The sequence below is a fragment of the Myxocyprinus asiaticus genome, chromosome 5, assembly GCF_019703515.2.
Source record: "Myxocyprinus asiaticus isolate MX2 ecotype Aquarium Trade chromosome 5, UBuf_Myxa_2, whole genome shotgun sequence".
NCBI lineage: Eukaryota > Metazoa > Chordata > Actinopteri > Cypriniformes > Catostomidae > Myxocyprinus > Myxocyprinus asiaticus.
Genome location: NC_059348.1, coordinates 20227048 through 20248075, shown reverse-complemented (window position 1 = coordinate 20248075; position 21028 = coordinate 20227048). Strand labels below are relative to the sequence as shown.

At 40.5% G+C, this 21028-nt stretch overlaps 1 protein-coding gene and 1 long non-coding RNA gene across 3 annotated transcripts in view; one reads left to right on the top strand and one right to left on the bottom strand.

Moving 5' to 3' along the window:
• The window catches only part of LOC127441474 (activated CDC42 kinase 1-like), a 150771-nt gene that overhangs the window by 45967 nt on the left and 83776 nt on the right, over positions 1–21028 (top strand). The window lies entirely within an intron of this gene.
• LOC127441490 (uncharacterized) lies at positions 3765–6334 on the bottom strand. The gene is made up of 3 exons (XR_007897315.1): positions 5019–6334; positions 4510–4839; positions 3765–4389 (listed from the first exon to the last, which is right to left on the bottom strand). It is a non-coding gene; the product is annotated as an uncharacterized LOC127441490 (long non-coding RNA).

The window sequence follows — 21028 nt, the reverse complement described above, 5'->3', positions numbered from 1 at the left end:
TTCTTGTCAGGAGGATGTGAACATCTCTTTTTTCGAGTGTATTGACAGCCTTGTCTCCTGGTTTGATAACAGTTTTTTGCATCTTAATATTACAAAGACAAAAGAGCTATGTCTAGAGAGCTATACAACAGCGTGTAGCACTGGCCCCACTAATAAACTAATTGGAGTTAAGGGTCAGGATGTGGAGCAGGTGTCAAATTTTAAATACATTGGTACAATAATTGACAAACTCTTTAACATTACTAATTTAACATTAGTACACATACCTTAACCATGGTTTTATAGATCAATGATTGAAAGCATTTTAACATTTAATATTGTCTCATGGTATGGAAATCTTACAGTTAAACAAAAGAACAAACTATTGCAAGATATTAACCAGGCAAGTAAGATCATTGGACTTAAACAATTTGCACTCTAGGACTTATTTTCTTGTTTCATGGTGAGGGAAAAAAAGGCAATTGAGATATATAAGGACCATACTCATCCCCTTCATTCTGCTTTTGAGATGCTCCCATCCGGCCGTAAATTCCTATTGCCAGAAAAAAAAAAAAAATTATATTAAAATATCCTTTGTTCCAATGGCAGTGATTATTTTAAATAGGACTATTTTTTAAGTGGAGTCATTATTACTATTTAAGTATGATGGTTGGTGTTGTGCTGTTATTCTTCTGTTGTTTGATTCATTTATCAATTATTATTTGTATTGTTTGGAAGTATTTTTAAAATTCTGTTGTTAGCTTAATCTATACACCTGTCTTCTATGTGCACCTATGCTTGTATGAAATATGTGGGTATTTTGTGTGCATATGTATGATGTTTGTCATCTTTTTATGCTAGTGTCAAAGACAAATTTCCATTCTATGAGAAATTGAATGGATAATTAAGTTTAAACTAAATGGGGGAAGTGACCCAGTTAAGCCCACATACCATATGAGCCAATCAAATATTTTGTTCTTGAGTTAAGAGTTTTGTTTAATGAGTATCTGGAGTAGGGGTGTAACGATCCATCGATCTGGATTGATGCATCGATCCAATAACCAATGATCCAATGTTATCAATACAACGTGTAAATATTGATTTAGAATTTTTTTTTTAAGATGCACCTTTATTTTAATACTCATGTCAGCCACGTCCGTATGCATTTCTGTCAGGCAATGAAGCAATCTTATTACATTCATTTCAGTTTATGAGCACTAAATACACTTTTCATGTGGGACAAGGATGTGCGCAGCGCTCTGCTATCCGTGCACGCATCAACTGGGCTTCCCGCGAAACACGAGCTCCAGACCAGTGACAGGATATCAGTGTGGGGCGCTCCTTAAAATGCGAGCTCTCGTGACAAACGCAGAGCAGCTCACATGCGGGACTAATTCGGGCTTCCATCGATATTGTTGTGCATGTGACCCATTTTAATTTTACATGAGAATTTGCTATTTAAAAGTACCATGGAGAAATTCAACCAATGTGAAACATCTTTACAACGCCGACATTCTGAACTGCACTAATGAGCGAAAGAGAAATCACCTGCTCAGCTCCAGCATCAGTTATAAGACTTTACACATCAACACCCTTACTAACATTTATCCCAGTTAACTGTAACAGAATTTTTCATTACAACTGTGGAAGTTGTAGCCAAGAAAACCACAGATAGCACATACTCTCCTGTTGGAAACAAGTCATGGGTATGTAAGTATTTTGAATTGGATTAAACTGAAAAATAAGCTGTAATCAAACGATGATCACTTGTGTGTGATGTTATTTTTTTATATTATTATCTGTATAATTTTTTTCAACATCTGAAGTACCTTATTTTATTGTGGATGTCCCAATGTGAAGACTAAATTTGCACTTCAGAGAGCTCAATAAAATATTCAAAATATGTTTTGGTTGCATTTGAGGGCAAAAATGTTTTAATTGCGTAATATAGGCACATAATATCGGAATATCGATCCCAGGGCCCTAAATCAAACCGAAATCGTATCACGGAAGACTTTGATGTATCTGCAAATATTGGATCGCAGGCCAAGAGAATCGATACAAGATCGTATCATGATGAAACGTCCGATTTACACCCCTAATGTGGAGCTAGTGTAGGACTCTGCCTGAGTGATGCTCACAAAGATGAGCCCCCCCCCCCCCCCGTCGTGAGTCAGGTTAGTATTACCCTACTGATGATGTGTTGCAATAGTAATCCTGCTCAGTATGAGAGGAACCGCAGGTTCAGACATTTGGTGTGTGTGCTTGGCTGAGGAGCCACTGGTGCGAAGCTACCATCTGTGGGATTATGACTGAACGAATACCTCTAAACGTAACGATTCCGCAGTGCCGCGGACTCCGATTGGCCCGGGATAGCCAGCCCACAAGGGCCCGGCAAGGAGAGCTGTTCGAGATGGGGCCGGGGCGATTTCTAGTGATTGACTGATATATATATACTGGCAAGGCCATTTAATTGCCCAATATTTGACCATTTATGCGATTATCGCATGGACCGATACTCGTGTTCGCTTGGCTGATATTAGAAGTCTTACATTTCCCTTGTGTCAGTTCCCAAATCTATCAATAGATTAGTGAATGGATGGTAAACAATTTCTGTTTTCAAGTTTTTGTTTTTTTTTGTTTTTTGTTTGTTTACGTAGATTTGAGTAAATATTGGGTAAAATAAGTGTTTTACTTATTTGCTGTTGTTAAATTGTATTATGCATATCTGCATAAATAAAAGACAAATCATTGTTTTAGTCATACTTTTAAAGTGCATAAATACATACTGTTTGACACATTATACATGTTCCATCTGTTATATACACATATTTCCTCCGACTTGTATAAGTTAATAAGTTGCACTTTTATATGACTATTCAAACAGATTTATACATACATGGATTATTATTTATCTTCAGTATAAGTTTTAAGTGATTGAGCAGCCCCACAACCCCCACTTGCTCACTGTTTGTGACACTTTTTACTGCTAAAAAGAGGATTCTGTTTACTATAATGGCCTCATTCATCTTCCGTCTTTGTCTGTAACTGAGGCACAAATCAGCTCTAAGGATCATCAGCAAATAATTTGGCCGATTGTCTCCTCTGGGCATTATGAAGAGAAGAAGTGACTAATAAATCAATAACAACAATTCTTTCTTCCATTCCGGCTTGAACTTGATTTTGAAAGTGTGTGTGCTTTAATTCATGGGATAATGCATATAGAAAATAAATCTCCTTTGTAACATGCAGACTCTGGAAATCTGATGTTAGTGCTGGATACTGTATTAGTCTGCACATAGCTATACCAGCTGCTGTTTAGTATGCAGCTCAGGCTATAGGCTCCAAATATGGTTTCCATACTCGTGTAAGCAGTCATGTGGGTTATCACATAACCCTGTTTTAAAGCTTGATCTGAGAGAACTGGTTAGAAGCACCATGGTGATGGACAGTATCATACACCCACTCTCTCTTTTCATCATTGTTCCACCTTTCTTTTATCTCCTCCTTTTGTTTCAGTATCCTATATCTTGGTGTTGCTGTGAGCACCGTATGTGGTGTTAACCTGTGCATTGATTTACTAAGCTTTTGTTTAATAGATGTGAATTGGATCATGTCAATAAAACTTTTTTTTTCCTGTAAGGCCATGTGCTACACTAGATCAGTCCAGTTAAACAGCCTGTTGATTCAGAGTAAAATGTTGGCACAGAGTTGTTTTTGTCCTGAAAAATGTCCATGAATGAAGACAGTGTAGGGGTGAATGCTTGTCTGTCTGTGTCATGTTGTTATGACCCAGCAGCAGGAGAATATCCCCTAACAGTGGGAGGGGGGTATGTGGGTGAAGTGGGATTTAATGACATTGCTGTTGATGCTTCAGCCATCTGCTAAGAGAGAGAGAGAGAGAGCTGATGCAAGGACAGCTTAGAAACACACAGAAAGAGAAAGGGATGGGAATAGATACCTGATACTAATACAAGTGAGGATGATGACCAGGTTACATTGAACGGAGAAAGAGAGAGATGCAAGATTAATTTAAGGATAATGATCTCTTTATTATTGTACTCTTTCAGTCTATTTATTGAAATTTGTTAGTGTAAAGGGGGTACAAAGGAAAGGAGGAGGTGAGAACCGGCTTAACAATGTAAATAATATTTAATTAAATAAGACACACAAACACATACAGGGCAGCTTCCCATAATTCGCTCTCTCTCGAGCTGCCGTCTTCAGTCGCCTTTATCCCTCGCTCGCCTCATCACGCTCATTAGCATCCGTCATTCCGCCCGGCCCCGCCCTCCTCCACACTACACTCGTCCCTGTGTTGCCTCAGGCTGGGGAGCCCCCAGCATGACGTACACACCCCTCCTCTCCGGGGTGGGGGGCGTGCCTTAGGTCATCCCCATCTTCCTTGACCTGGGAGGAGACAGGAGGGGAAAACAAAATAAAAACAAACAAACAAAAAAAAAAAGGCGAGGGAAAGGCCAACACGGAGCGACAGCGCAAAAAAGAGAGAGAGAGAAAAAGCTCACTCACCGGTTCTCTGATGCGCCGTCGCGTGGTTCACGATCACTCCTCCACCCTCTCAGGCGGATGATAGCCGCTCCTCCCCGGGCGGACCGGAGTCAAACCTCCGACCCCCAGTGAACAGAACACCCCTCTGCTTTTCTGGCGGCACGTGGGGACACTCCTCCGCCCCTGGCAGCGACTCCATCACTCCAGGCGGTCGGAGAGTCCCGTCCCTCCTCGCAGATGGCGGCCGTTCCCCGTGTCCAGGCGGTCGGGCTACTCCGTCCCCTGGCGGATGGCAGAGGCGCTCCCCTGGGTGGACGGCAGTGTCGAGGACTCTACGACGGGCATCCCTCCCTCCCGGGTTTCGGCACCAATGTAAAGGGGGTACAAGGGAAAGGAGGAGGCGAGAACCGGCTTAACAATGTAAATAATATTTAATTAAATAAAAAGACACACAAACACATACAGGGCAGCTGCCCATAATTCTCTGTCTCTCAAGCTGCTGTCTTCGGTCGCCTTTATCCCTCGCTCACCTCATCAGGCTGATTGGTGTCTGGGCGTCCATCATTCTGCCCGGCCCCGCCCTCCTCCGCGCTACAGTTAGTTTTTCTCTAAAACCTGCAACAGCACCAAAGACATAGCATTTCTTTTTCTGAGTTTGCAGTCTGAATGGAATGTATTAAGGGAAGCCGTAGTGTAAGTTTTTGACTGTTAGATTACCTTCTGGTTTTATGATTATTTGCTAATTTTCTTATTATGCAACAGGAGCACTGAGGCAAAAAAAAGTCCTATTATATTACAACTGAATGTGTTGGTGGATGTTTTTCTTAGGGATATATATTAACACGAAGCACACTCATACAATAAGAAAACTGATAAATACACAACAAATAAATAAGGTGGTTTGATAAATAATTTGTTTATAACTAATCGATGCACTGGAGAATTGCATTGCCGACAAGGTGTAGAGGACAGCCAAATGGACATTAGCTGTTCGAATGGTTTGAGCAATGTTAAGTCAAGGATGGATACTGCTTACCTTTCCTCTTAATACGGTGTTTTGATTTAAAAAATAGTCACTTTTGAATTTGTGCAGATCCGTTGAGGTTTTTTCGGTTGAGTGGTGTCCAATTTGTTCCAGTCAGATCATAAACATGAGCACTCGGAGGTTTTGTTTTTAGTTGAATTTATAAGTTAATTATCAATAGTAAATCGATCATTAATGCCAACCTTATATAAATATGCTGCCTGAGTTTTTGTTTCTGCTTGTTTGCTTCAGAAGGCCAAGTGCGAGCGCCGTTCATTGTGTGAATACACGCGCACAGGAACACTGTATAATTTTCCGTTTTATAGTTATTTTTTACTATAAAGTTTCCCAAATTTTTCTTCCTTCTGACAAAATGAACTTCTGAAAAACAACGGAAAACATGAGAGAAGACGTGCGCTGATTGTCATTTCTGTCAAGTTTTGCGTCCGTGTACTAGTGGAGCAACAGCAGATGTAAGGGCTCTCCTGTGAAAGGTGTCTGTTTCAGATCTATTTCTCTCTATTTGTTTTCCATTCTAATCTGTAATTATTAACATTGAAAGCTGTTCGGATGAGGCGCTAAAATATGGGACAATACTTACTGTATTGATTTAATACCAAACACAATTCTGTTCCCTTTAATACTGAGTGATTCCGTATTATATGTGACTTTTTATATATTTTGAAGAACAAACTAAAGAAAATGCACATCTAATTCACTGTTTGTTGAGCGCTTCTCACAGAATGCGCATTTGAAGAATTTCTCATGTGTCAGTGGTCCGAAAACAGTTTGCAATAATTATTATTATTATTATTATTATTATTATTATTATTATTATTATTATTATTATTGTGAGTGCTGCAAATAATCTCAGACCATCTCGGGAGGTGTTCGTAGTTTAATTAACGTTAAATCCAGTAGTTAAACTTTTACTGTACATGCATAGCCTACCGGTACATTTTCCACTCTTTGTTTGTATAGGAAAAAAGTGGCTTGTAAAAGTGTTGAAGTGTGCATTAAAAAGCTCACAGTGTGACATCCAAAAGATGTGGTGAGAAGGGGTGGAAAGAGTACTGAAAAATCATACTCAAGTACTGTTAAACGTGCCTCACCAAGACGGGCATTACCGGAATTATAAAGTGTATATTTGATCGTTTAGGCACATACCCGCAATAGCATTCTTGGAACATGTAAAGCGCAGTGCACAAACATAAGCCGCCAGTCAGTCAAACAGCATGCAGCTACAGACACCAGGAAATAAAAAGTCAATCTTTTATATTTTATCTAGATCAACCAATAAGTGGTGGTCTTGCTATTGTGATTGACATTATGAACACCCCTGGTTTAGATGTAGAACATTGGCTAAGTATAGAAAATTACTCAGAAGTTTATCATCGATATCCGAAGCTTTGGCTCTGACAGCATACTGCCTGGTAACGGCTTTTCAGCTGGGCGCCTTTCAGTGGCCCAAACAGGGCATAAGTATTTGGGTATTTTATTCCCAGCAAATTTATGTGATTTAGTCAGAGTTAATTTTGACCCTTTTAATAAAACGTTTTTTTGAGCGATGTGGACGGGTGAGCTTCACTACATTTATCTATGACTGGAAAGGTTAATGTTATAAAAATGAATTGTATTCCAAAATTCAACTACCTACTACAGTCTCTCACAATTTAAGTTCCCCTCTTATTTTAAGCAATTTGATAGTATAACTAAATCTTTTATCTGGAATGATTTAAGTGTTCGGATGCATTTTATCAAGTTACACAGGCCAATTGACAAATTGGATTTGGTTAAACCATAAATTGTGCATTATCAAGTCCTCTTTCTGCTGGAAAGAATGGATTGAGTAGGAGTTGATATGCTGGGTGACCTGTATGAAAATGGAGCATTGAGATCTTTTGAAAATATTATACAGCGGTTTAGGATTCCCAGATCTCAATTCTTCAGGTACTTACAGCTGCGCCATCTACTTTGCACCACCTTTGGGTGTAGTACGCAGCCCCCTAAAGCGACAGACACACTTGAGATGGTGCTTGCTGCTTTTGGAAATGGTCACGAGGCTTCAGTGTACTATACCTGGCTAATTCAGAGTTTAGGGGATGGGGTTTTAACATCTCTTAAGAAGTTATGGGAGAGAGACTTTAATTTAGTACTGGAAGATGGAGAATGGCGTAAGATTTAAAAAAATGTCAAGTCTGCATCTAGGGATGCATGGGTGCGCCTCATTCAATTTAAGATTCTGCATTGTTTATTGAACTCCGTCCAAATTGTATAGGCTTGGCCTTAAATATACACCTACTTGCTGGCGATGCCAGTTGGAGGATGGGGACATAGCCTGTGTTTTTTGGTTCTGTACTAAGATTCAAGAGTTTTGGTCGAAGGTTCAGAATTTTATTTGTGAGGTCTTGAGCATTCAAATTTTATTTTGCCCCAGACTTTGTATTTTGGGTGATGGGGCAGGTATTAATATAATGAATAAACATATAAAAAACTGGGTCCTTACCAGCGTGATGATCAGCAGGCAGGTAATGCTAAGGGGATGGAAGTCGGCTGATGCACCCTCATTTCATGAGTGGTGCACCAAGTTGGGCAGAGTGGCGGCGTTTGAAGAAATGTCACACAAACGACTGGGCAGTTTGGGTGCGTATGTGAAGAAGTGGGGCACTTATTTGGCCTTCTTGGAAGGTGGCCAGGGAGGAGCAGTGGAGAGGGACGAGTTTAATTAAAATTATATGTGGAACCCTTTTTCTTTTATGTTGGTTAATTGTATATGTTTTTGTTATGTCATCGAGTATTTTCTTTGGACTGTTTGTTTATATGTGTGTCTGTTGTTATTTAATGTTTGACCACTGGGATGTGTGGGGGGTGGGGGCACATAATGGTTAAAAATTGATTCTGTGTATTCTTGTTGTTTGTTTAAATTTGTATATGGAATCAATAAAAAATTGTTAATAAAAAAAAAACAACAAAAAAAGCTTGTTGCTTGCCATGTGTAAAATGCCCTCAAGCATCTGGACATTCAGTTCCTTAGTGAGTAAACACTGTTAATAATTTCACTTGCTGAGACTAGCCTTAGGGAAGCCAAAGTTTTGTGTTGTGTCTGTGAGGCACGAGACATGTGGCTGTGGCTTTAAAGGCCATGACACACCAAGCTGTTGGCCAATGTCAGGCCATCGTTGAGCATCTGTCAGCCTAGTTTTTGCGGACCGTTGGCACTAGTCAGATCCCCATTGGCGGCTTTTTGGCCGATTGAGCATGTTGAATCAGCAGCGGAGCCCGTCGTGAGACGGATCAGTCCGATTGGCTGTTCAGCTTAGCGAACCAGTTCACGAGAAGAAAAACGGAAGTGACGAAAGCAAGCAAATGACGAAGTCAAGAGGGAACACATACAGAAAGCTCTTCTCATTTTTCATCTTTATCTCATTCCAATGTGAGAATATTTTCATAACGACATGGTCGTCTGGAATGAAGAAACTGAAGACCAACTGAACAACATGAATCAGGAGAGGCCAGCTCTGTATGACATTACAGAACAACGTTATGCCAACTGAGTGGTGAAAGCAGAACTCTGGCATGAGATTGAAAACAAACTTGATATATCAGGTAAGATTTTCTTTTTGGCCATTGAGCTCTTTAGCAGAAAATGTTCATAATTGTTTGTTATTGTTCAGTAGTGCTCGGTAAATATAATTAGTTTTTTCTGTTTACCAAAATAAGCCAGGCTTATTTCGGTTATGGAACAGGCAGTTGTGTTGTTATTATGGGTTAGCGTCTTGAATCCGTCCTGTCGCAACAAGAAGAGCAAAAATAATCTTTGTTGGCACTACAAATAGACATGAATTTGACTTGTTAACACTGCTTACAAAACTTGACTTTGTCTTTCATAGAAAGAGCTCAGAAAGAGGTGGTATTTTCTGTGAACACAGTATATACAGTACAAGAAACTTGCTCCCTCAGGAAGCATCTGTATAAAGCCATTATAATATCAATTTGTCTACACTGTGAGGGAAGATTATTCACACCAGGCATTTCACACCTGACCACACCCCAACCAAATGGAGCCCAATTGTCAGGATATTGTTTTAACAATGCCCTGTTATTGTTATGAATGCTTGGTGAACAGTTGTAAGAGTCCATGGTAATAAATCCCCCTGCATTGTGAATTTATTTCTATTTTAAGGAACCTTCAGCTGATGATGATTCCTATTCACCCTCAGATGGCACCAACAGTAACACCTGGACCAGCACCCCTGAAGAGCCCAGCTTCTTTGAGGCTGAGCCAAGGCCCAGCACTCCCGTAGCAGAATCCACCATCTGTGGAGTCCACAGCCATCAGAGAGGAGACTTTGCCAAGCACCTCCAGCCAGTCAAGCACTCCGAGGCCTCGGGTGAAGCGCAGAAAGATGCTAGACAAGTCCGCCAGTGAGGAGTCAACATATTTGATGCACACCATGGGTAAAACCCTGGAAAGGTTAGCTTCTCAGGAAGACCACAATGACGCCATCTCTGCCTACTACAAAAACATTGAGCACAGAATGTGGAAGTTGCTCCCACATTTACTGCCACATTTCCAGCACGAGGTGGACAACTGCATCTTCAAGTATTCAGTGGGCCAGGGCCTGCCATTAGAAACCTCTGACAGACAGTTTACACATCTGTAATGTTACATGTGGCAACAAAGGAATAGTTGTAACAGATGCATGTAAATGTAAATCATTCCTACACACTTAAATGTTTACTACCTACAAATTTTTTAAACTTTTTTTTATATTTGTGTGTTATAAGAATGTAATTGCCCATTGTACTGCACATTTGATAATAAAACACTTTGATTTTTGGGAAAGGGTACTTGCACTCGTACTTTGTCAAGAGTGAACACAAAATAGTATAATGCAAAACTGAAACCACGGCCAACTTCTGGAAACCAACAAGTTTGTCAGTATTTTACACACTTCCTATATTTTGCACCACTGAAAATGCACCGCACTGATGTCTGAATTAAAGTAACGGCATAGTTCATCCCTGAGCTGCTTAGATCATGTTGTAGTATTGGTTGTGTGTGGCAAGGAGGCCTGCCGTAGGTCAGGGTCTTTTCTCCATCTTCCTGGGACAATGTCATGATCCGGTCCTTCCTGGACGATTCCCGCATGTATAGCTCACAGCACAAGTTGTGCAGAGCACAGCAAGCCAAAACAATGTCCTCCACTTTGGCAGTGTCTTGAATGTTAATCAGAATCAGAATGAGCTTTATTGCCAAGTATGCTTACACATACAAGGAATGTGTCTTGTTGACCATAGCTTCCAGTGCACAAACAGTACAGCAACAAGATAGAGATAATAATAAAAAAACAGAATAAAAATAAAAAGTGAATAGAAAATAAAGTATATATAGAAATACACAATAGGACAATTTATATATATATATAATATATATATATATATATAATACACACACACACACACACACACAATATACAAATACAAATCTGTTATATACAGAAGCAAGGGAATGTAATGGCAGATGTTGGATAAATAAAAATAGTCTAAGCTGTGTATTGCACATTAATTATTGCTCAATGGGGCAGTTTTAACTGTTCATGAGATGGATAGCCTGAGGGAAAAACTGTTCCTGTGCCTGACAGTTCTGGTGCTCAGTGCTTTGTTGCGCCTGCCAGAAGGCAACAGTTCAAAAAGGTAGTGGGCTGGGTGAGTTGGGTCCAGAGTGTTTTTTTCAGAACTTTTCCTCACTCTGGAAGTGTACAGTTCTTGAAGGGAGGGCAGGGGACAACCATTAATCCTCTCAGCAGTCTGAACTGTCCTTTGTAGTCTTCTGATATCCAATTTTGTAGCTGCACCAAACCAGACAGTTACTGAAGTGCAGAGGACAGACTCAATGACTGCTGAGTAGAACTGTATCAGCAGCGCCTGTGGCAGGTTGAACTTCCTCAACTAGCAAAGGAAGTACAACCTCTGCTGGGCCTTGTGGGTCTCCCACTTCAGGTCCTGTGAGATGGTAGTGCCCAGCAACCTGAATGACTCCACTGCTGCCACAGTGCTGTTTAGAATAGAGAGGGGGGACAGTGTTGGGGTGTTCCTCCTAAAGTCCACAATCATCTCCACCGTTTTGAGCGTGTTCATCTCCAGGTTGTTTTGACTACACCAGTGAGTCAGCCGTTCAACCTCTCTTCTGTATACAGACTCATCGGATGAGGCAGATGACAGTAGTGTTGTCTGCAAACTTCAGGAGCTTGACAGAGGGGTCCTTGGCGGTGCTGTCATTTGTATACAGGGAGAAGAGTAGTGGGGGGAGCACACATCCCTGGGGGGCACCAGTGCTGATGGTACATGTGCTGGAAGTGAATTTCTCCTGTCTCGCTAGCTGCTGCCTGTCCGTCAGAAAGCTGGAGGTCCACTGACAGATAGATGTGGGAACAGAGAGTTGGTGTAATTTTAGTCTGGAGTATAGCTGGGATGATGGTGTTGAAAGCCAAACTGAAGTCCACAAAAAGGATCCTTGCATATGTCCCTGGTCTGTCCAGATGTTGCAGGATATGATGCAATCCCATGTTGACTGCATCAGCCACAGACCTGTTTGCTCTAAGCAAATTGAAGGGGATCTAGAAAGGGTCAAGTGATGTCCTTCAGATGGGCCAACACCAGTCTCTCAAATGATTTCATGATCACAGACGTCAGAGCGACAGGTGTGTAGTCATTAAGTCCTGTGATTTTGGGTTTCTTTGGGACAAGAATGATGATTGAGCATTTGAAGCAGCATGGGACTTCACACTGCTCCAGTGATCTATGGAAGATCAGTGTGAAGATGGGGGCCAGCTGGTTAGCAAAGGATTTTAGACAAGTTGGTGAAACACCATCTGGTCCCTGTGCTTTTCTTGTCTTTTGTTTTCAGAAGTATCAAACAAAGAAGACAGATGTAACACACATACCTTCAGGTATTTCTCCTTTAAAACCTGGTAGATTGCTGCACAGGTTTCAGGAATGAATAGTTGATACTCCTACTCGGAACTGGTAAGAAATGTAAAAATTAAAAGCACATAACTCTTATCTATACTGCAGGGTTTCTACACCTTTTCCAAAGTCAAATCAAACACTTTTCAGGCATTTTCAAGGTGCATTTTCAAGCACCTTACAGCTGTGGTAAATTACATATCTATAGACATACGATATATACAGTATACTGATTATTGCACTTCTTCATTACATTAAATTAGAAGTTATTGTGCTATAAACAACCAACATTATGTTTTGTAAGATTTGTCTGTTTGTAAGTAGGCGTGGCATACTATGTAACCTAAATTTCAAGCAAGTTCAAGCACTTTATTCAAAATCTAAGCACTTTTCAAAGCTTAAAAAGCATAATATACACAACTGAAAAGGTGTTGAAATGTTAAAAATAGCAAAACCTTTAGCTTGCCTACCTGTTGCCAAGAGGTATAGTGTTATCACCAGACGTTCCCCTATGGAGATACAATCTTGGTAGTTACTGTTTTGTTCTGGATGATTGGACTGACAAGTTCCTTCAGCATGTGGAACTGAACAGGAAAAAGCAGAGCTAAAATCGGAGGTTTCAGTTATCTCCAGCTCTCGACACAAGTTCAGGGAAATGGTAAGCAAGCGCTGCTTTGTTTATGGTTTGTATATCCGCAGTCCTAGCTCTTCCGGTTTCCCTTTTTGAATGACGAATATAGACTACTGCCACCTGCTGGTATGGAGAGTTATTTCCTCTTGCGTAGGCGCAGAACGTACGTGCAAGTTGGCCATTGGGTGTAGTCTTTGCGGTGTGTTCAAAAGCAACAATAAAGCGAACTGAACTTAAAACACCTCCTGAGCTGAGATGTCTGAGGTCATTTGCAGCACTTGTAGACGATACTGTTCTTGCAAAAATAAAAAATTCAGAAGACAGAAACAAAGAAAGAGTGAGAACCTTTTGTGTGTTCCACGAGACTGCACGCCTCCGTACATATGCGTCATACATGCGCATAGACGGCTTTTCTGTCATCTGTTCTTAATAATATAATACATTGTGTTTCTTTAAGCACGTGTCTGTGTCTCTACGGGCAAATTATTTGTAATATTAATTTGATAATAATAATGGCCTAATAATAATAATTTAATACATTAATGGGAAACGAGCTAAATATCGTCTTGACATCGTCAAAGGCATCAGCTATTGGCGATCACTCTCATCGTCGTCGATCCCCGAGATCGTATATCGGCACAACCCTAATGTGCATTTCTCTCTTTAAATTAACAAAATGTTCAGACAGTCTCCTTGCTGGTTTTTCCGACACATTCACAATCATTACCGCTTTTGCTGGTGTCGCTGCGGCTCGCTTCGTGCGTGCGCTTGTAAAATGTATGTTTTAAAGGCTCATTATTACGGTTTAGTATTTCTCTGTAATGTAGAACAGTGTTAGCAATGTTACTTATACTTTCTCAGCCCTGGAACTCGAACCATATTCTGGTGCCTCCCAAAATAAATATATATTTAAGTAATTAAATAATATCATTAATGTCCGACAACTAGTCGACTAATAGCTTAAAATAACATCTATTAGCCAACTAGGAATATCTTTGGTCAGGGGCAACCCTACGTAACTGCATTTGTAACTTTTTAATCAATTCCGAAGGATGTCTATTTTATGACATTATTTCATGTTGCTTATACTGCAAACAATTGTGTAGATGAATAGGTTTAGATTGTATTCCAATTTGTTTTTTTGCTGTGTTCAGCATGTCCCACGCAACAATGAAATCTCAACTTCTCTCACGCATCTGGACCCTGCACCGCAAATTGCATGCATGCTTGTGAACTTGCTGTGCTGTGTTCATCGGGTCTGTGAAAACTGGATATCATCTTTTCAAGTGCTGTTGCATTGCTGAAGTGATGTTGTTTTTTAAAGTGATGTTATTTTTCAAATCTAAATTGAAGTGCCCTCACACAGCTAACACCTCTTGTCGTTATGTGTTTGCACCCTCGTCAGTGGACTGCGTCACTTCTGCCTTTTCAATTTGTTGATTCAGCAATTTTGTAATTGAGGAATATTTTTAATTAATCGAATTAAATAGAGTAATCATGACAGCCCTAAACTATTCCTTTAGTGCATTTCTATCTTTATACTGTGGAATGCATTGTTTGGAAAATGTTTATAAAACAATGTTACATTCTATTCTTAGAATGAAATAACTGTATTTTGACAGAAAAATAAGTATATGCTGTCATGTTTCAGCACTTTCAAAATTTGTAATTGTGATCTACTATGCAAAATTCTACGATTAAGTAATCACGATTGAAATATTTTAATCCACTGACATCACTAATAATTTGCAATTAAGACATTTTTTCTTTTGTACCAGAATAACCACCTAATTTGAGGGTTCCTCTGTTAAAGATTGTTTATATGACAAAGCATAATTAAAGGGTCATGAAACAGCAATTTCAGCTCAAGTCCACCTCATAACCGTTTAGAAAAATGCAACTCAGTGGGGCGTGGACAGCTGTGAGAACAAGGGCCCCTCCCTCCACTAGTGGGTGGGTGGGGTGGGGCAGGGCAGGGGAGAAAGAGGGGAGCAATCGGTCATCTCAGTTGCCCATGCCTGCTCTTACTAATTATCAGGATAAAGTATGTCAAATTTGTATAGCTGGCAAAGTTAGTCTAACTAAATATGTTGAACGCCATCTGTTTTTTCCCTTTTAAGGATCTAAACACTGCCTGTTTCAGCACAGTTGAGTTCTCAAAACATTTTCAAAAGATACAGCCATCGGAGTGAGGGAAGAAGGAACACAACTGTCTGACCGAGTCACTCAGCATTATTTCACTAATGCAGTTAACGGCATCAAAGATTCTCACAATTGCTCATAAAAGAACGCACAAATAAGTATACACTGTTTTGTAAGCTCACTATACAGTACACAGACTCACACTGGTCATTTTATATCTGTAATTTAATGCACAAGTAAATGCCAAGCCATATGTACTCTGTATTAAAAATATGTGAATGATTTTTACACTTAAACTTTTGAGACTTATTCCAAGACGTTGATTCACAAATAAGTGCTTAGATCAGTTAACACACTTACATTAAGGATGGATGGATGGATGGATCGACAGGGTTTGTGTGTCTGGGACAATCAATGTAAACCGCGTCTCAAGTGAGCCCCAGTCAGAGACAGTCCACCTCACCGCATATCTCAAAACACTCATCTTAATAAATGTGTGCTTCACGAACATTTAAAAGGTTTTGGTAATGATTAAAAGACTATCCTGTCCCTCTGTCAGCAGCGTATGGTTGGGGGGACTCGCGTTGGTACTATTAACTCTGTCAACTGACACCGAGGCTCTTGAGAGTTGGAAGCGCTGGTCACGTGGTTTAATGAATAATCATGAGACAGCCCGTTCTCATAGGATAAGGCCACGCAGTCTCATTAATATTTATGAGACACTGATGATGTGATGATGCACTATAGTACAGGGATATGGCACATCGGCTGTGTCTCGTTTGGAAGGATGCATCCTCCGGAGGTCGCATTTGTCAGCCGCATACTTCATCGAGACTGTCTCGTTTCATAAAAGTGAGTAGGACACTTGGAATGCTGCCTTCGAATGAGACCTTTCACGGGAATTCGGAGGATGCATGAGGTGTATCCTTCGTGGGCATTTACAACCCACAATTCTTTGCTTCAACAGAAATGTCTAAGTTGAAGTACTTCAGTAGATGGGTGCAGAGTATATAATATGTATAATTATATTGAATATATAATTAAAATAAAGTATTAGACTAAAAGTACACCTGTAAAATCTATTTTCTTTTCTGTCTACATCATTATAACTCTCCTAAATTTTAGGAGAGTAACTTTCAAAGGTAACTTTGTTACCTTCTCACTCAAAGCACTCACACTTTTTAAGAGTGGCGTGCTGTCATTGCAGCCATGTTCCGTTCCGTTTCCATTTGTCCTGTGAAGGCCGTCTCGTTTAAACGAGATTTGTTTAAAGGAGGACGCTCGGTATACTGCAGCCTTCAAAGGACGAGTCCAACCTAGCACGCAGCCTTCGAAACGAGACACAGCCATCGTGTGACGTTGACTCAATGTTGATTTTAAACCCGGAAGATGAAAATAGCGCCAAAAATCCCTAAATTAACCACTTTCGTCTTAAAATTAAAAAATAATGGATACTTTGTCTTCTATCATGTTTAACACATACAAATCTGGTAACATCTCAGAAAATGTAGTTTAGTGTTTCATGACCCTTTAAAGACATTCCCATCCCTATGAAATGTTCACAAAGGAGTTTTGTTGTGGAATTTAAAATAATATTTTTAAAAAATTGTAACAAAAAAATTTTCTGTTTAGTATGCCGTTTATTGGTCCAATTTTTTTCTGGTTGATTGAAAAGAGAGAGAGAGAGAGAGATAATTTTATACCATAATACAGGCTTAATCCTCCCTTAGTGCTCACAACAATTTGATGCCATCTGAGATGAGCAGGAGATGAAGGGAAGGTAGAAAAACAACTGCATGAATGAATGAATGAATGAATGTTACATTTACAGGTGCATCTCAATAAATTAGAATGTCGTGGAAAAGTTCATTTATTTCAGTAATTCAACTCAAATTGTGAAACTCGTGTATTAAATAAATTCAATGCACACAGACTGAAGTAGTTTAAGTCTTTGGTTCTTATAATTGTGATGATTTTGGCTTACATTTAACAAAAACCCACCAATTCACTATCTCAAAAAATTAGAATATGGTGACATGCCAATCAGCTAATCAACTCAAAACACCTGCAAAGGTTTCCTGAGCCTTCAAAATGGTCTCTCAGTTTGGTTCACTAGGCTACACAATCATGGGGAAGACTGCTGATCTGACAGTTGTCCAGAAGACAATCATTGACACCCTTCACAAGGAGGGTAAGCCACAAACATTCATTGCAAAAGAAGCTGGCTGTTCACAGAGTGCTGTATCCAAGCATGTTAACAAAAAGTTGAGTGGAAGGAAAAAGTGTGGAAGAAAAAGATGCACAACCAACCGAGAGAACCACAGCTTTATGAGGATTGTCAAGCAAAATCGATTCAAGAATTTGGGTGAACTTCACAAGGAATGGACTGAGGCTGGGGTCAAGGCATCAAGAGCCACCACACACAGACGTGTCAAGGAATTTGGCTACAGTTGTTGTATTCCTCTTGTTAAGCCACTCCTGAACCACAGACAACGTCAGAGGCGTCTTACCTGGGCTAAGGAGAAGAAGAACTGGACTGTTGCCCAGTGGTCCAAAGTCCTCTTTTCAGATGAGAGCAAGTTTTGTATTTCATTTGGAAACCAAGGTCCTAGAGTCTGGAGGAAGGGTGGAGAAGCTCATAGCCCAAGTTGCTTGAAGTCCAGTGTTAAGTTTCCACAGTCTGTGATGATTTGGGGTGCAATGTCATCTGCTGGTGTTGGTCCATTGTGTTTTTTGAAAACCAAAGTCACTGCACCCGTTTACCAAGACATTTTGGAGCACTTCATGCTTCCTTCTGCTGACCAGCTTTTTAAAGATGCTGATTTCATTTTCCAGCAGGATTTGGCACCTGCCCACACTGCCAAAAGCACCAAAAGTTGGTTAAATGACCATGGTGTTGGTGTGCTTGACTGGCCAGCAAACTCACCAGACCTGAACCCCATAGAGAATTTATGGGGTATTGTCAAGAGGAAAATGAGAAACAAGAGACCAATAAATGCAGATGAGCTGAAGGGCACTGTCAAAGAAACCTGGGCTTCCATACCACCTCAGCAGTGCCACAAACTGATCACCTCCATGCCACGCCGAATTGAGGCTGTAATTAAAGCAAAAGGAGCCTCTACCAAGTATTGAGTACATATACAGTAAATGAACATACTTTCCAGAAGGCCAACAATTCACTAAAAATGTTTTTTTTTTATTGGTCTTATGATGTATTCTAATTTTTTGAGATAGTGAATTGGTGGGTTTTTGTTAAATGTGAGCCAAAATCATCACAATTAAAAGAACCAAAGACTTAAACTACTTCAGTCTGTGTGCATTGAATTTATTTAATACATGAGTTTCACAATTTGAGTTGAATTACTGAAATGAATGAACTTTTCCACGACATTCTAATTTATTGAGATGCACCTGTATATAGCACTTTTCTGACACTACACTCAAAGCGCTTTACATTGTGAACAGAGGACTCTCCTCAACCACCACCAGTTGTTGGTGGACCAGAGCAAGTAGAGTGATAGAGCCAATTCATGGATGGGGATTATTAGGAAGCCATGATTTATAAGGGCCAATGGGGGGGAATTTGGTCAGGGGTTTCACCCCTACTCTTTACGAGAATTGTCCTGGGATTTTTAATGACCACAGAGAGTCAGGACCTCGGTTTAACATCTCATCTGATGGTGCCTTTTTATAGTGTAGTGTTCCTGTCACTACATGGGCATTAGGGCATTAGGACCCACACAGACCACAGGGTGAGCACCCCCTGCTGGCCTCACTAACACCTCTTCCAGCAGCAACCTGAGTTTTCCCCAGGAGGTCTTCCATCCAGGTACTGACCAGGCTTAACTCTGCTTAGCTTCAGTGGGTAATCAGGCAAAAGCTGCAGGGTGATATGGCTGCTGGTCAGATGCACAGATGCATCTGGAGAAGCAGCGCCTTTAAAGAGCACAAACTGGCATACTGTTGACCAGTTGTTGAATGGGTAAATGGGTTTGTTACAAATGAGCTTTGTTGGGGAAGGCAGGACCCATACATTTGCATATGAAAACCTCTTGATGGATATGAGAGAACATGAGAGAGAGAGAAAAAGAGAGGCTTGGCAGGGTGACAATGATCATTGTCAGAGGAACAGAATGTGTACAATCTTGTGTTCACACCTGGGTGGTGGAAAAAGGTTTGGCTCTCTCACAGTTTACATCTTGAGACATTAGGCATCATATGGAAACAACAATTCTGTTTGGGAAGACTGGATAAAATGTCCTAGATGGAAAAACTGTTACCAGTTTATTTTACAGTGTACTTGTTATACATATTACAGGTATTAACTATAGTAATAACAGGAAATTATGCATAATTACATGTAATTAACGCTAATCCTAACCCTATAGTAAATAAATATTGTTAATTAATATTACTCAGTACTTGTGTAATTACACTGTAACAAGGACACTGTAAAATAAAGTGTAGCCGAAAAACTTAATTGAACACACATGATGTCAACCCAACTTCTCCAGAAGTGCTGGAGAAATCTATCCTGCATGACTACTGAGCGATAAGCTGACACAGTGGCTGTTTTTGTATCCTAGTTAAGACTAGGCCAAACAAGTGAATACTGCTGGTTGGGTGGACTGAAAAACAGCAGATTGGCCACACATTAAGCCTGCTCAGAGAGAGTGTCAAGAGATCAGGAGACAGGAGGAGGCAAACAGGCTACCCTTCACCTCCCTCCTCTCCCCTAATTCATCCATCTAAATGCAAGGACTGTGAGCTCCCAGATGGCCCTGATTCTCTGTATTTCACTATTTCGCCCTTCCCTCTCTCTCTTGAGCACACTTGCTCGCTGGATTAAAGCCTCCTCATCAAGAAGAGCCACTGTGTATTCTGATTGGTCGAGAACCTCCAGCGCTCACTGGCGAGTGCATTTGATGAGATAGCCGCTGTGTTGTCTGGGGCAACCACTCACCGCTGCAGCAGAGACCGGCAGCAAAGCGTTTAAAAAAAAACAAACAAGGGAAGGAGGGAGAAATTAGAGGAAAAACATGACAACAATAACAAGGGATTAGCCCATGGTATCGGCCGAGCTATCAGGACTTCTTTAAAAAAAAAACTCCCAGCACACACAGCTGTTTGTGAGAGAGGGAGAGGGAGGGATGGAGCATTCCAAATAACTCTCTGAAAGAACCAGATTGACAAACAGCTCAGGAAAAGAGGATGTGCGACCTGATTTGTGCACAATAGAATTCGGAAATGCTTGTTGACGTGATGAACTCTTCTAACAGATAGTGTGGGTTCACACACAAATACACACTGACACTGCATCAAGGAACCAGGGTCAGCATCCCGTTATGAGGAGCAGAAATTAGTGGCGTCTCCTGTGCGCAGAGGAATAGACCACTTACATGTTGATTTGAACAGTAGGGCTCACGAGCGACACGCCTGGACTCTTCGTTTGAACTTAACATGGGGGACACTGCAGAATACCAGCGTCTGCCCAGCGATTGCGATGACGATGAGGTATTACAGCTCTTTGAACGTCGTCAGACCATCCAGATAACCAATAACAATTTTGTTGTTGTGCCCTTTGTTTTGATTATGCTTGGTATCTAATGGTGCATCCGTGTGACATTTTTCTTACCATCTGTACATAACCACATACATTAAAAATTAGATGTTCAGGAGTTGCTTCATTGTACTAGAAATGTGAATGTCTAGAAGTGTGTCAGTGTGTCTGTGAGACATTACATTAATCCACATGTGGATGAATCTTCATGTGT